This window comes from Delphinus delphis, chromosome 8, assembly GCF_949987515.2.
Source record: "Delphinus delphis chromosome 8, mDelDel1.2, whole genome shotgun sequence".
NCBI classification, from domain to species: Eukaryota; Metazoa; Chordata; class Mammalia; order Artiodactyla; family Delphinidae; genus Delphinus; species Delphinus delphis.
In genome coordinates, this window is record NC_082690.1 from 63,408,596 (window position 1) to 63,425,025 (window position 16,430).

Consider the following 16,430-nt stretch of genomic DNA (forward strand, 5'->3'; position numbering starts at 1 on the left):
AGTCTCTTCGGAGCAGTTTCTCAGAGCTATCTGAAATGCTGTCTCCTGGGCCATAGTCCTCACTTTGTCCCAAATAAAACATAACTCATAACTCAAAAAAAATTAATTAATTAAAGATCATAGCAGAAATAGAGAATAGAAAAATAATTTTAAAAATCTACAAAATTAAGAGTTGTATTTTAAAAAATAAACAAAATAGAGAAATCTGTAGCTAGACTAGGGAAAAAAGAGGGCTCAATAAATAAAATCATAAATGAAAGAAGAAACTTCCCTGGTGGTGCAGTGGTTAAGAATCCACCTGCCGATGCAGGGGACACGGGTTTGATCCCTGGTCCAGGAAGATCCCACATGCAGTAGAGCAACTAAGCCCGTGCACCACAACTACTGAGCCTGTGCTCTAGAGCCCACAAGCCACAACTACTGAAGCCCACACACCTAGAGCCCGTGCTCCACAACAAGAGAAGCCACTGCAATGAGAAGCCCACACACCGCAACTAAGAGTAGCCCCGCTCGCCGAACTAGAGAAAGCCCATGCACAGCAACGAAGACCCAATGCAGCCAAAAATAAATAAATTTATTTAAAAAAAAGTGGATGCCTCAGAAATAAAAGGTATTATAAGGGATTACACAAACAATTATGTGTGAACAAATTGGATAACCTAGAAAAAATACATAAATGCTAGAAACATACAACTTATCAAGACTGAATCAAGAATAAAGTTAAAATAGAACTATCATATGATCTAGCAATCCCATTTCTGGATATATACCTGAAGGAAATGAAAACATCATCTCAAAGAGATACATGCACTCCCATGTTTATTGCAGCATTATTCACAATATCCAAGACATGGAAATAACCTAAGTGTCCATCAACAGATGAATGGATAAAGAAAATATTGTATATATATATATATATATACACACACACACACATATATCATAATGTATACATACACAAACACAATGGAATATTACTCAGCCATAAAAAAGCTATCCTGGAGACTTCCGGGAAGATGGCAGAAGAGTAAGACGCGGAGATCACCTTCCTCTCCACAGATACACCAGAAATACATCTACGCGCGGAACAACTCCTACAGAACACCTACTGAACGCTGGCAGAAGACCTCAGACCTCCCAAAAGGCAAGGAACCCCCCACGTACCTGGTTAGGGCAAAAGAAAAAACTAAACAGAGACAAAAGGATAGGGACGGGTCCTGCACCAGCGGGAGAGAGCTGTGAAGGAGGAAAAGTGTCCACACACTAGGAAGCCCCTTCGCGGGTGGAGATTCGGGAGGCGGAGTGGGGGAGCTTGGGAGCCGCGGAGGAGAGCACAGCAACAGGGGTGCGGAGGGCAAAGCGGACAGACTCCAGCGCAGAGGATCGGGGCCGACCGGCACTCACCAGCCGAGAGGCTTGCCTGCTCGGCTTTTGTCGGAGCGCCGGGAGAGGACTGAGGTTGGCGGCGTGAACACAGCCTGCAGGGCGTTGGTGCGCCGCGGCTGGCCGGGAGAGAGTCCGGGGAGGGGTCTGGACCTGCCGAAGAGGCAAGAGACTTTTATGTCCCTCTTTGTTTCCTGGTGCACGAGGAGAGGGGATTAAAAACGCTGCTTGAGAGAGCTCCAGGGACGGGCGCGAGCCGCGGCTAAGAGTGCGGAGCCCAGAGACGGACATGGGACGCTAAGGCCGCTGCTGCCGCCGCCAGGAGGCCTGTGTGCGAACACAGGTCACTAGCCACGCGCCCCTCCGGGGAGCCTGTGCAGCCCGCCACTGCCAGGGTCCCGGGATCCAGGGACGGCTCCCCGGGAGAGCGCACGGCGCGCCTCAGGCTGCAACGTCACGCCGGCCTCTGCCGCTGCAGGCCCGCCCCGCACTCCGTGACCCTCCCTACCCCCCCGGCCTGGGTGAGCCAGAGCCTCCGAATCAGCGGCTCCTTTAACCTCGTCCTGTCTGAGCAAAGAACAGACGCCCTCCGGCGACCTACACGCACAGGCGGGGCCAAATCCAAAGCTGAGCCCCTGGGAACTGTCAGAACAAAGAAGAGAAAGGGAAATCTCTCCCAGCAGCCTCAGAAGCAGCGGATTAAAGCTCCACAATCAACTTGATATACCCTGCATCTGTGGAATACCTGAATAGACAAGGAATCATCCCAAATTAAGGAGCCCTGTGGATGAAAGGCTCTTGGTGCTGCAGCCAGGACTCAGTGCTGTGCCTCTGAGGTGGGAGAGCCAACTTCAGGACACTGGTCCACAAGAGGCCTCCCAGCTGCACATAATATCAAACAGCAAAAATCTCCGAGAGATCTCCATCTCAACGCCAGCACCCAGCTTCACTCAACGACCAGCAAGCTACAGTGCTGGACATCCTATGCCAAACAGCTAGCAAGACAGGAACACAACCCCACCCATTAGCAGAGAGGCTGCCCAAAATCATAGTAAGTCTACAGACACCCCAAAACACACCACCAGACGTGGACCTGCCCACCAGAAAGACAAGATCCAGCCTCATACACCAGAACACAGGCACTAGTACCCTCCACCAGGAAGCCTACACATCCCACTGAACCAACCTTAGCCACTGGGGACAGACACAAAAAACAACAGGAACTACGAACCTTCAGCCTGCAAAAAAGGAGACCCCAAACACAGTAAGATAAGCAAAATGAAAAGACAGAAAAACACACCGCAGATGAAGGAGCAAGATAAAAACCCATCAGACCTAACAAATGAAGAGGAAATAGGCAGTCTACCTGAAAAAGAATTCAGAATAATGATAGTAAGGTTGATCCGAAATCTTGGAGATAAAATGGACAACAGAATGGACAAATTGCAAGAATCAGTTAACAAGGACCTAGAAGAACTAAAGATGAAGCAAGCAACGATGAACAACACAATAAATGAAATTAAAAGTACTCTAGATGGGATCAATAGCAGAATAACTGAGGCAGAAGAACGGATAAGTGACCTGGAAGATAAAATAGTGGAAATAACTACTGCAGAGCAGAATAAAGAAAAAAGAATGAAAAGAACTGAGGACAGTCTCAGAGACCTCTGGGACAACATTAAACGCACCAACATTCGAATTATAGGGGTTCCAGAAGAAGAAGAGAAAAAGAAAGGGACTGAGAAAATATTTGAAGAGATTATAGTTGAAAACTTCCCTAATATGGGAAAAGAAATCGTTAATCAAGTCCAGGAAGCACAGAGAGTCTCATACAGGATAAATCCAAGGAGAAATACGCCAAGACACATATTAATCAAATTGTCAAAAATTAAATACAAAGAAAACATATTAAAAGCAGCAAGGGAAAAACAACAAATAACACACAAGGGAATCCCCATAAGGTTAACAGCTGATCTTTCAGCAGAAACTCTGCAAGCCAGAAGGGAGTGGCAGGACATATTGAAAGTGTTGAAGGAGAAAAACCTGCAACCAAGATTACTCTACCCAGCAAGGATCTCATTCAGATTTGATGGAGAAATTAAAACCTTTACAGACAAGCAAAAGCTGAGAGAGTTCAGCACCACCAAACCAGCTCTACAACAACTGCTAAAGGAACTTCTCTAGGCAAGAAACACAAAAGAAGGAAAGGACCTACAATAACAAACCCAAAACAATTAAGAAAATGGGAATAGGAACACACATATCGATAATTACCTTAAATGTAAATGGACTAAATGCTCCCACCAAAAGACACAGATTGGCTGAATGGATACAAAAACAAGACCCATATATTTGCTGTCTACAAGAGACCCACTTCAGACCTAGAGACACATACAGACTGAAAGTAAGGGGATGGAAAAAGGTATTTCATGCAAATGGAAACCAAAAGAAAGCTGGAGTAGCAATTCTCATATCAGACAAAATAGACTTTAAAATAAAGACTATTAGAAGAGACAAAGAAGGACACTACATAATGATCAAGGGATCGATCCAAGAGGAAGATATAACAATTGTAAATATTTATGCACCCAACATAGGTGCACCTCAATACATAAGGCAAATACTGACAACCATAAAAGGGGAAATCGACAGTAACACATTCATAGTAGGGGACTTTAACACCCCACTTTCACCAATGGACAGATCATCCAAAATGAAAATAAATAAGGAAACACAAGCTTTAAATGATACATTAAACGAGATGGAGTTAATTGATATTTATAGGACATTTCATCCAAAAACAACAGAATACACATTTTTCTCAAGTGCTCATGGAACATTCTCCAGGATAGATCATATCTTGGGTCACAAATCAAGCCTTGGTAAATTTAAGAAAATTGAAATTGTATCAAGTATCTTTTCTGACCACAACGCCATGAGACTAGATATCAATTACAGGAAAAGATCTGTAAAAAATACAAACACATGGAGGCTAAACAATACACTACTTAATAATGAAGTGATCACTGAAGAAATCAAAGAGGAAATCAAAAAATACCTAGAAACAAATGACAATGGAGACACAACGACCCAAAACCTGTGGGATGCAGCAAAAGCAGTTCTAAGGGGGAAGTTTATAGCAATACAAGCCCACCTTAAGAAGCAGGAAACATCTCGAATAAACAACCTAACCTTGCACCTCAAGCAATTAGAGAAAGAAGAACAAAAAAACCCCAAAGCTAGCAGAAGGAAAGAAATCATAAAAATCAGATCAGAAATAAATGAAAAAGAAATGAAGGAAACAATAGCAAAGATCAATAAAACTAAAAGCTGGTTCTTTGAGAAGGTAAACAAAATAGATAAACCACTAGCCAGACTCATTAAGAAAAAAAGGGAGAAGACTCAAATCAATAGAATTAGAAATGAAAAAGGACAGGTAACAACTGACACTGCAGAAATAAAAGAGATCATGAGAGATTACTACAAGCAACTCTATGCCAATAAAATGGACAATCTGGAAGAAATGGACAAATTCTTAGAAATGCACAACCTGACAAGACTGAATCAGGAAGAAATAGAAAATATGAACAGACCAATCACAAGCACTGAAATTGAAACTGTCATTAAAAATCTTTCAACAAAGAAAAGCCCAGGACCAGATGGCTTCACAGGCGAATTCTATCAAACATTTAGAGAAGAGCTAACACCTATCCTTCTCAAACTCTTCCAAAATATAGCAGAGGGAGGAACACTCCCAAACTCCTTCTACGAGGCCACCATCACCTTGATACCAAAACCAGACAAGGATGTCACAAAGAAAGAAAACTACAGGCCAATATCACTGATGAACATAGGTGCAAAAATCCTCAACAAAATACTAACAAATAGAATCCAACAGCACATTAAAAGGATCATACACCATGATCAAGTGGGGTTTATTCCAGGAATGCAAGGATTCTTCAATATATGCAAATCTATCAATGTGATAAACCATATTAACAAACTGAAGGAGAAAAATCATATGATCATCTCAATAGATGCAGAGAAAGCTTTTGACAAAATTCAACACCCATTTATGATAAAAACCCTGCAGAAAGTAGGCATAGAGGGAACTTTCCTCAACATAATAAAGGCCATATATGACAAGCCCACAGCAAACATCATCCTCAATGGTGAAAAACTGAAAGCATTTCCACTAAGATCAGGAACAAGACAAGGTTGCCCACTCTCACCACTCTTATTCAACATAGTTTTGGAAGTTTTAGCCACAGCAATCAGAGAAGAAAAGGAAATAAAAGGAATCCAAATCGGAAAAGAAGAAGTAAAGCTGTCACTGTTTGCAGATGACATGATCCTATACATAGAGAACCCTAAAGATGCTACCAGAAAACTACTAGAGCTAATCAATGAATTTGGTAAAGTGGCAGGATACAAAATTAATGCACAGAAATCTCTGGCATTCCTATATACTAATGATGAAAAATCTGAAAGTGAAATCAAGAAAACACTCCCATTTACCATTGCAACAAAAAGAATAAAATATCTAGGAATAAACCTACCTAAGGAGACAAAAGATCTGTATGCAGAAAATTATAAGACACTGATGAAAGAAATTAAAGATGATACAAATAGATGGAGAGATATACCATGTTCTTGGATTGGAAGAATCAACATTGTGAAAATGACTCTACTACCGAAAGCAATCTATAGATTCAATGCAATCCCTATCAAACTACCACTGGCATTTTTCACAGAACTAGAACAAAGAATTTTGCAATTTGTATGGAAACACAAAAGACCCCGAATAGCCAAAGCAATCTTGAGAACGAAAGAAGGAACTGGAGGAATCAGGCTCCCAGACTTCAGACTATACTACAAAGCTACAGTTATCAAAACGGTATGGTACTGGCACAAAAACAGAAAGATAGATCAATGGAACAGGATAGAAAGCCCAGAGATAAACCCACGCACATATGGTCACCTTATCTTTGACAAAGGAGGCAGAAATGTACCGTGGAGAAAGGACAGCCTCTTCAATAAGTGGTGCTGGGAAAACTGGACAGCTACATGTAAAAGTATGAAGTTAGATCACTCCCTAACACCATACACAAAAATAAGCTCAAAATGGATTAAAGACCTAAATGTAAGGCCAGAAACTATCAAACTCTTAGAGGAAAACATAGGCAGAACACTCTATGACATAAATCACAGCAAGATTCTTTCTGACCCACCTCCTAGAGTAATGGAAATAAAAACAAGAGTAAACAAATGGGACCTAATGAAACTTAAAAGCTTTTGCGCAGCAAAGGAAACCATAAAGAAGACCAAAAGACAACCCTCAGAATGGGAGAAAATATTTGCAAATGAAGCAACTGACAAAGGATTGATCTCCAAAATTTATAAGCAGCTCATGCAGCTTAATAACAAAAAAACAAACAACCCAATCCAAAAATGGGCAGAAGACCTAAATAGACATTTCTCCAAAGAAGATATACAGAGTGCCAACAAACACATGAAAGAATGCGCAACATCACTAATCATGAGAGAAATGCAAATCAAAACTACAATGAGATATCATCTCACACCAGTCAGAATGGCTATCATCAAAAAATCTAGAAACAATAAATGCTGGAGAGGGTGTGGAGAAAAGGGAACCCTCTTACACTGTTGGTGGGAATGTAAATTGATACAGCCACTGTGGAGAACAGTATGGAGGTTCCTTAAAAAGCTACAAATAGAACTACCATATGACCCAGCAATCCCACTACTGGGCATATACCCTGAGAAAACCATAATTAAAAAAGAGTCATGTACCAAAATGTTCATTGCAGCTCTATTTACAATAGCCCAGAGATGGAAACAACCTAAGTGTCCATCATCGGATGAATGGATAAAGAAGATGTGGCACATATATACAATGGAATATTACTCAGCCATAAAAAGAGACGAAATTGAGCTATTTGTAATGAGGTGGATAGACCTAGAGTCTGTCATACAGAGTGAAGTAAGTCAGAAAGAGAGAGACAAATACCGTATGCTAACACATATATATGGAATTTAAAAAAAAAAAATGTCATGAAAAACCTAGGGGTGAAATAGGAATAAAGACACAGACTTACTAGAGAATGGACTTGAGGCTATGGGGAGGGGGAAGTGTAAACGGTGACAAAGCGATAAAGAGGCATGGACATATATACACTACCAAACGTAAGGTAGATAGCTAGTGGGAAGCAGCCGCATAGCACAGGGAGATCAGCTCGGTGCTTTGTGACCGCCTGGAGGGGTGGGATAGGGAGGGTGGGAGGGAGGGAGACGCAAGCGGGAAGAGATATGGGAATATATGTATATATATAACTGATTCATTTTGTTGTGAAGCTGAAACTAACATACCATTGTAAAGCAATTATACTCCAATAAAGATGTTAAAAAAAAAAAAAAAGCTATCCTGCCTCATGTGACAACATGGATGGACTTTGAGGGCATTAAGCTAAGTGAAATAAGTCAGACAGAGAAAGCCAAGTACTGTATGTTCTCACTTATATGTGGAATCTTAAAAATCCAAAATCATAGAAATAGAGGGTACAATAGAGGCTGTCAGGCTCTGCGGGTGGGGAAACAGTGAGATGTTTGTCAAAGGGTACAAACTTCCACCTATAAGATGAATAAGTTCTGGGGATCTAATGTGGAGCATAGTGACTTTAGTAAACGGTACTGTAAAGTAAACGATACTTGAAAGTTGTCAAGAAGGCAGATCTTAAATGTTCTCATCACATACACACACAAAAAGATAATTATGTACGGGGAGGGAGGTGCTAATTAACCATATTGTGGTAATCATTTTGCAATATATATGTGCATCAAAACATCACATTGTATTCCTTGAAGTTAATTATGTTACAGGTCAATAATACCTCAATAAATTTGGGGGAAAAAAAAGAGAAAAAGAAAGCCTGAACAGACCAATGACATATAAAGAGATTAAATCAGTAATCAAGAACCTTCCAACAAAGAAAAGCCAAAGATAATGTGGCTTCATGGGTGAATTCTACCACACATTCAAAGAAGAATTATACTAATTCTTCTTAAACTCTTCCAAAAATAGAAGCAGTGTGACCACCTTCAAACTCATTTTATAAGTTCAGCATCACCTCAATAGCAAAGCCATACAAGACACTACAGGAGTCATCTTCTTCATGATCATCCTAATGACCATATCTGGAAATCTCAGAGTAAGCTTGTCCTTAGCCAGGACAATTAGGTAAGAAAAAAAAAAAGGTGTACAAATCAGGAAAAATTGTCCCTGTTTGCAGACAACATAATTTTATATAGAGAAAGCTGGGAAGTCCATCAAAAAATTGCTTGAACTAATAAACAAATTCAATAAAGTTGCAAGATACAAAATCAACACATAAAAATCATTTTCATTACTCTACAATAACAGTGAACTATCTGAAAAGGAAATGAGGAAACAATCTCATTTACTATAATACCAAAAAGAAGAAAATACCCAGGAATAAACTTAACTAAGGAAATGAAAGACGTGTATACTGGAAACTGCAAAATATTGGTAAAAGAAATTAAACAAGACTCAAACATTAAAACATCCTGTGTTCTTGGGTTGGAAGACTTAATATTGCTAAAATATCCATTCTACCCAAAGCAGATTCAATATATCCGTATCAAAGTCCCAACAGAATTTTTTACAGAAATAGAAAAAACAATTCTAAAATTCATATGGAACCACAAAGAACCCCAAATAGCCAAAATAATCTTGAGAAAAAAGGACAAAGCTGTAGTCCTCACACTTCCTGATTCCCAAATATATTACAAAGTTACAGTAATTAAAACAGTATGGTACTGGCATAAAGACACAATACAGACCAATGAATAGAATAGTGAACCAAAAATAAACGTATGCATATACAGTCAACTAATTTTTGACAAAGGCTTCAAGAATACCCAGTGGGCAAAGGATAGTCTCTTCAATAAATAGTGCTGGGAATACTGGATATCCCTAGAGAATAAAATTGACAATTATCTTACACTATACAAAAAAATCAACTCAAAATGGATTAAAGACTTAAACGTAAGACCTAAAACTGTAAGCGTAAAACTCCTGGAAGAAAACATAGGGAAAAGGATTCATGTCATTGGTTTTGGCAATGATTTCTTTGATACCAAACCAAAAGCACAGGCAACAAAAACAAAAGCACAGGCAACAAAAATTCACTGACTACAGCCACATTTCAGAAATGCCACAAATTTTCACAACCATATTAGTCATGTTGATCTAATAATCAACTTCAAGGATAGTAAAATGTTATGTTTTACAATTTAATTAAACCGAAATTTTCACTTTTTTCCATTTAACTAAAAAAATTAATGGAACCTGAGGGTATTTAGAAAATATTTTACTTATACACTTTTACATAATCATGTTTACATGCTATTTCTCTGCCCCAGTAGATGTACACATGTAATTTCTCTATCCCAAGTGATTCTCAATGAAGTTTTCCAAAACAAGTGAAGTAATTAATTTGTAATTACAAGTGAAATAGGTGATTTTGGCCTTATCCTAAATGACAACCTCACTTAAATATGCCTTTGCTGTACAGCAACAATTCCTTGGAGACTATCACTAGTGTTGCAGTGGATGTATCACTAGTTCATACTTGTTCATTTTTAAGGATACAGACATATTTGATTCTCTTCTATGTACCAGAAATTACAAGTGGTTATTTCAAGCAAACTATTAGTAATTGAGCATTTATTTCTTGTGTTAACAGTGCTTGGAGTTATCACCCACATCATGTAATTTAACCCAAGAATCACATGAGGTATGTATTATCTCCTTTTTACAGGTAAGGAAAAAGAAGAGCAAACATTTCTTGTAACTTGCCTATGATTTCACAGACAGCAAGAAGCAGAGCTAGAAACTGATCCTAGGTCTGCATGGCTCCAAAGTCCATGGTATTCTGCATGTCACTTTGCCTTCCACGCTGGTACTCATATCCAACTTTGAAAACATTTGTGTGTTTCATACATCTATTTTCTTTAAAGATATAAAATTCGTTTCAGGTTTGGGTCTTTGTCTAATTAAAAAAGCCAGACCTTGATAATTCATATACATAATCCTAGTACCATTCATACTATAACACACCATTGTCATGATTCACATGTAACACTGAGTAGAATGTGCATGGTCACTGACAGTATGTATGTATGTTTTCTTAATTCTTAAGATAGAGTTTCTTGAAAAAACAAATTATTCATAAGAATATGTTGATCTTTAAATTAGAGGAGTCATGGGGATGACTGAAGGTAACTAACACATTCTCACCTGCCCCTGATCATGTGATCTATTTTGAAGTAAGGGAGCATTATTCTGAAATACTAATCTTTCTTTCAGTCTAATTTCCTACTTTCCTTGCTGGCTACCTCTATTCCTACCTCCATAACTACCCCTTCCTCCCATCCTCATCATATGCCCCTACTTCTTATTTCTATATAGTTGCTTAATAGAACTGAAGAAACCAAAACTTAACTAACCCAAGTCCCAAAATATTTCAGTTCACTTTGCATTTAATCCTCGCCCATAAAAATATGCAGACTCTTCTTATTGTTTCATACAATCCCGTAAATATGAAAAGGTATGGTATAGAAGGTAAGTCCTGGAAGATTCTGCAAAATATCCACGATGTTTATCTCATCAAAACAGTAAAAATTCGATTTGCCTTCCATCTTGAACATGGACACCTTCTTGCCCCCGCTATCAAATATTATAACTAAGGATGTGATATTTTTTATTCCCGGAAAAAGATCAAGTAAGAAAGAGATGTCAAAGTCAACATCATATTTTTTGGCCCAATCAGTTGCATAAATGGAGATAGCATTTACTAAGGCAGACATTACTGAATAGAGGCACATTTGGGATGGGGCTGGAAAATCAAGAGCTGGTCTTTCTTTGAAAATGTAGGTTATTTACAGTTCATGTTATTACAATCGATACTGCTGTAAACATTCTTTTACATATCGCCCATGCACATGAGTAAGATTTATACAGCTTCTTCTGTGTTATCTGGGTTGGATCTTCTAATTGTCAAACAGAGGAATCATAATCTTTGCTTTGGCTTAAATAAAGTAAAAATAAATAAAGAGTATATAGATAGGAGTAAAATAGCTGAGTCCTAAGGTAATCAAGTCTTCAGTTTCAACATTTTCATGGAAATTGAAAAGAAAATTTATATGCACAAAGTATTCTATAAGTGAGGCAAATTTACCATTTAACTTATTTATAAGGTTATATTTAGGTTATGTTTAGGTATATAAATGCGGGGTCATTTCAGTCAATTTAGTCTCCACTGGTTCTGATTTCACTAGGCACTGTTAAATGAATAGATGGAGACTGCAAACCATACAACAGTGACAGAGTTCATTATTTGGGGATTAACAGGTAATCCCAAACTATGTGTCATCTTTTTTGAGATTTTTCTAGGAGTTTATACAGTTACCGTAGTGGGAAATATTAGCATAATCATCTTAATCCGAAGTAGCCCACAGCTTCCCATGCCTATGTACCTTTTCCTCAGCCATTTGGCCTTTGTAGCCATTGGGTACTCCACATCAGTCACACCAATCATGCTGATGAGTTTCTGAAGAGAGAGAACTGCCATCCCAGTCACTGGCTGTATAGCTCAGCTTGGCTCTGATGTCACCTTTGGGACTACAGAGTGCTTCCTGCTGGCCACCATTGCCTACAATCACTATGGGTCCATTTGCTCTCGCCTGCTCTACTCCACCCACATGTCCCCAGTGGTCTGCTTCTTCCTGTTGGAGGCCTCCTACTTGGGTGGATGCATAAATGCTTCTTCATTTACAGGCTGTTTGATGAGTCTCTCCTTCTGAGGACCAAATAAAATGAACCATTTTTTCTGTGACCTCTTCCCACTCTTGAAGCTTTCTTGTGGCCATGTTTCTATTGCTGAAATATCTCCTTGCCATCTCTTCTGCATCAGTTCTCATAAGCACACTGTTAACCATAATCGTGTCCTACAGCTACATCCTCCACTCAATCCTGAAGATGCACTTTACTGAGGGGAGGAAGAAGGCCTTCTCTACCTGCATTTCCCACCACACTGCAGTCACTTTGTTTCACGGGACAGTTTTGTTTGTTTATGTAATGCCCAAATCGAGCTATTCAGCTGATCAGGTCAAAGTGGCATCTGTAATCTACATAGTGGTGGTTCCCATGCTGAACCCCCTCATCTGCAGTCTGAGGAACAAGGAGGTGAAAGAGGCTATGAGAAACTAATGGCTAGAGCATATTGGTTTTCCTGAATTAAATCAGATATGAATCTATAAATAACAAACCATTAATTTGGGGAACATTTTTGATGGATATTTTAATGGTATTTATCATTAACTTTATCACTTTTATAGTGATAAGCTCCCATAAATATAAAAATCCAATGTTTACTTCTATTTATAAAGTGTATCATTAACATGGATGTCTGCTTGGTTCAAATTAAATATAGAATTTTCAAGTTAAGAATACCTTTGGAGGGCTTCCCTGGTGGTGCAGTGGTTGAGAGTCCGTCTGCCGATGCAGGGGACACGGGTTCGTGCCCCGGTCCGGGAAGATCCCACATGCCATGGAGCAGCTGGGCCCGTGAGCCATGGCCGCTGAGCCTGCGCGTCCGGAGCCTGTGCTCCGCAACGGGAGAGGCCACAATAGTGAGAGGCCCACGTACCGGAAAAAAAAAAAAAAAAAAAAAAGAATACCTTTGGAAAATAATTTCTACTTAAAATTCCATTTACCAATGATAGAGTCCTATTTAAATGGAGAGAGATCTCAACCAAAGATCAAATTTACTTGAATACCATCTTGTAAAATAACATTCAGGAAAGAAACTTCTCCCCAACAATGTATAATAGGTGACGATATTGACAAGTCAGCAGTTAAGGGTACTTCCTTTAAAGGTACTGCCCTCCCTTGGTCAATGGATATTTCAACTTTTGGAAACATAGATGTTAGTGTCAGAAAAGCTTTTATTTATTTTTACTTTATTTAAGCCAAAGCAAAGATTATGATTCCTCTGTTTGACAATTAAAAGATCCAACACAGATAACACAGAAGAAGCTGTATAAATTTCAGCTGACTCCTCTCATAGGTGGTCTTACCAGATGAATACTAGAGTAGGATTTTGGACGCTGACATTTCTTTGGAGTGGGAGGCTGGGATGTTGGGACTTTCTTTTAACAACAGTCGAAAGGTAGGAAATATGAAATTTTGTTTTAGGCAAAGAATATCCACCACACACTTTGTACTGCTTCTCAAGGAGTTGTCCACTGTCACTACTTCTTCCACTGTCCTTTTTGAAGGTGCTTATGATCCAATTTGGTTATAGCAATTGTCTCTAAATTGATTCCCTTCCTCCTGTACTCCGTTCACAATGCTTATGATTAATATTTTAGCTAGTATATTTTATTTCTAGCATATTAATAATGTCAGACAAATTCTGAGACCGTTTGGAAGGATCACTTTACAAGCTGACTTCCTATTCCTGGGCTCTTCACTGACCAGATCAAGGAAATTTTCTGCCTGGAAGCCTCTTTGTGGGATTTCTCTGGTCCTGTTTCCCCATTCATACTTCTTACATCAATTACAGGCCTATAACCCCACCAGTGCAATAATTCTGGGGCAACAGCCAGCACAGACATTGTCCCCTGCAAAGAGAAGGAACTCAAAGGTATGACCTCAGTCTTGGAAAGGGCCATCTTAGAGTTCTGGTGGGTGCTCTGCACTCTGGTGGTTGATGTTTTTTATTGACTGTTTCTAGCAGTCTTCCTCTTTACATTTCCCACTATTTCTTGCTTTTCACGAGCTTATCCTTAGCCCTCTGCCTTTCTCTCCATCCCCCATGGTCTTCTTGGGTGAGCTCATCTTCTCCCATGAGCTCAGCTGCCACTTGTGTGGTGACAGTATCCCTATCTCCAAATACAACCTTCCTTGGAGGACAGATGAACTTCTTCACTGGCCTTTTCCTCAAGACTCTCGAACTCGTTGTGCCCTCACTGAAGTTTTTATATTTCTCCCCAAACTATTCCTTCCCTTCTGTTCCTTTCTCAATAAATGGCAACTCTTTTTTAAAAAAATAAATTTATTTTTATTTATTTATTTTTGGCTGTGTTGGGTCTTTGTTGCTGTGTGTGGGCTTTCTTTAGTTGTGGTGAGCGGGGGCTACTCTTTGTTGTGGTGCGTGTGCTTCTCATTGCAGTGTCTTCTCTTATTGTGGAGCACAGGCTCTGGAGCACAGGCTCAGTAGTTATGGTGCACGGGCTTAGTTGCTTCGTGGCATGTGGTATCTTCCCGGACCAGGGACTGAACCCATGTCTCCTGCATTGGCAGGCAGATTCTTAACCACTGCACCACCAGGGAAGTCCCAATAAATGGCAAATCTTTGTGAGGTTTAGTACTCCAACAAATTTGGGGTAACCCTCACTGCACACCCATCAAAATGGTCTACTCCCCTCCATCCCTTTCCTTCTCTCAGATGAAATACATGTCACATGTTGACCTCCTCCTTATCTATTTTGTGTAGGCACATAAATAGTCCCCGACTGATTGTGATAAATCCACTCATTTTTCCTTTTTATTTCCACTCTAAGGGAATTCAAATAATTCAATCACCCAGATGTAGGGAGTGAGGTGTGGCACTATTACGGTCTTTATTGGAGAGGATATACATTGCCATTCTTTTTCTAGAACTTCCAAGATTGCCAGCAAACCACTAGAATCTAAGCAAGAAGCATAGAGCAGATCCCACAGCCCTCAGGAGAGAACCAACCGGCCGACAACTTCATCTTAACTTTCAGCCTCCAGAACTGCGAGACAATACGTTTCTGTTGTTTAAGCCACCTACTTTGTGGTACTTTTGTTATAGCTGCCCTCACAAACTAATACAATTGCATAGCTAGTTTTCCCTTCAAAATCTACCATCAGCTAATTTAATCCTAGAGGAATAGGAAGTGCAAGTTTAGAAATATGTCAGGAATGTTATGCTAACGGATGTCGCTCCAAAAGGGGAAAAAAGAATATTAGGAGTGGTACAAAGTATCTTCCCTAAACAGTGTGTCAAAAACTAAGGATCAAGAACACCCCTGTGGGGACAATAAAAAACTCCCTTTGTAAGATTTTTTGGGGGAAGTTCCCTACTTATTATGGATTATACATTGTTACATAGAAGGTAGGATTTGATTGGGGAAATTTTAAAAGATCCTGAACTGTTGTGATATTAAAGGATTCTTAGTCTATATAAATTTCAGGAAGATTTTCTTCTTCTGAAATGGACTGGGACTTATGAAGTCATTGACATTTCCCAGATTCTCTAAAATACTCACTCTGTAGTGGAGTGCTGGAGAAGACTGAAAGCAAAGGGGCAAGAGGTAATTTCTCAGGGGCGAGGAAATCATTGTATATTGTGATTCGGTTGGTGGTTATACTTGTCAAAGTCATCAACCTGTATATTTAAATTCTTCATATGTAAATTATACTTCAATAAAGTTGCTATTTTAGAAGGTATTACAAGAGAGTACTCTTTCCTTTTCCCATTTTAATCTGAGTCTATAGGAAGTGGTGATAGTATCATCATCTACCTACCCATGTAAGCCAATTGAGTTTCTTAATTATTTCTCAAAGATGTTCCCTTACCTAGTGTACCTTCTCTAGTTTCCTATATATTTATTCTTTTTAGTGACCTTCATTCCTTTCTTTAAACCTTACACCTATATCAGCATTAATTTTACTTCTGCTTTAAAAAACACTTTATTACTTCTTCTTTTAATGCAGGTTTGCTTGTGATGCATTTTAACAGATTTTTTTAATCATAAAAAACGTCTTGGGCTTCCCTGGTGGCGCAGTGGTTGAGAGTCCACCTGCCAATGCAGGGGACACATGTTCGTGCCCCGGTCTGGGAAGATCCCACATGCCACGGAGCAGCTGGGCCCGTGAGCCATGGCCGCTGAGCCTGCGCGTCCGAAGCCTGTGC

General features: G+C 39.5%; 1 pseudogene; it reads left to right on the plus strand.

The window, feature by feature from the left end:
* The first annotated feature begins 11,781 nt into the window (after window positions 1-11,781).
* LOC132429101 (olfactory receptor 5P4-like) lies at window positions 11,782-12,720 on the plus strand (annotated as a pseudogene).
* Window positions 12,721-16,430: the final 3,710 nt, after the last annotated feature.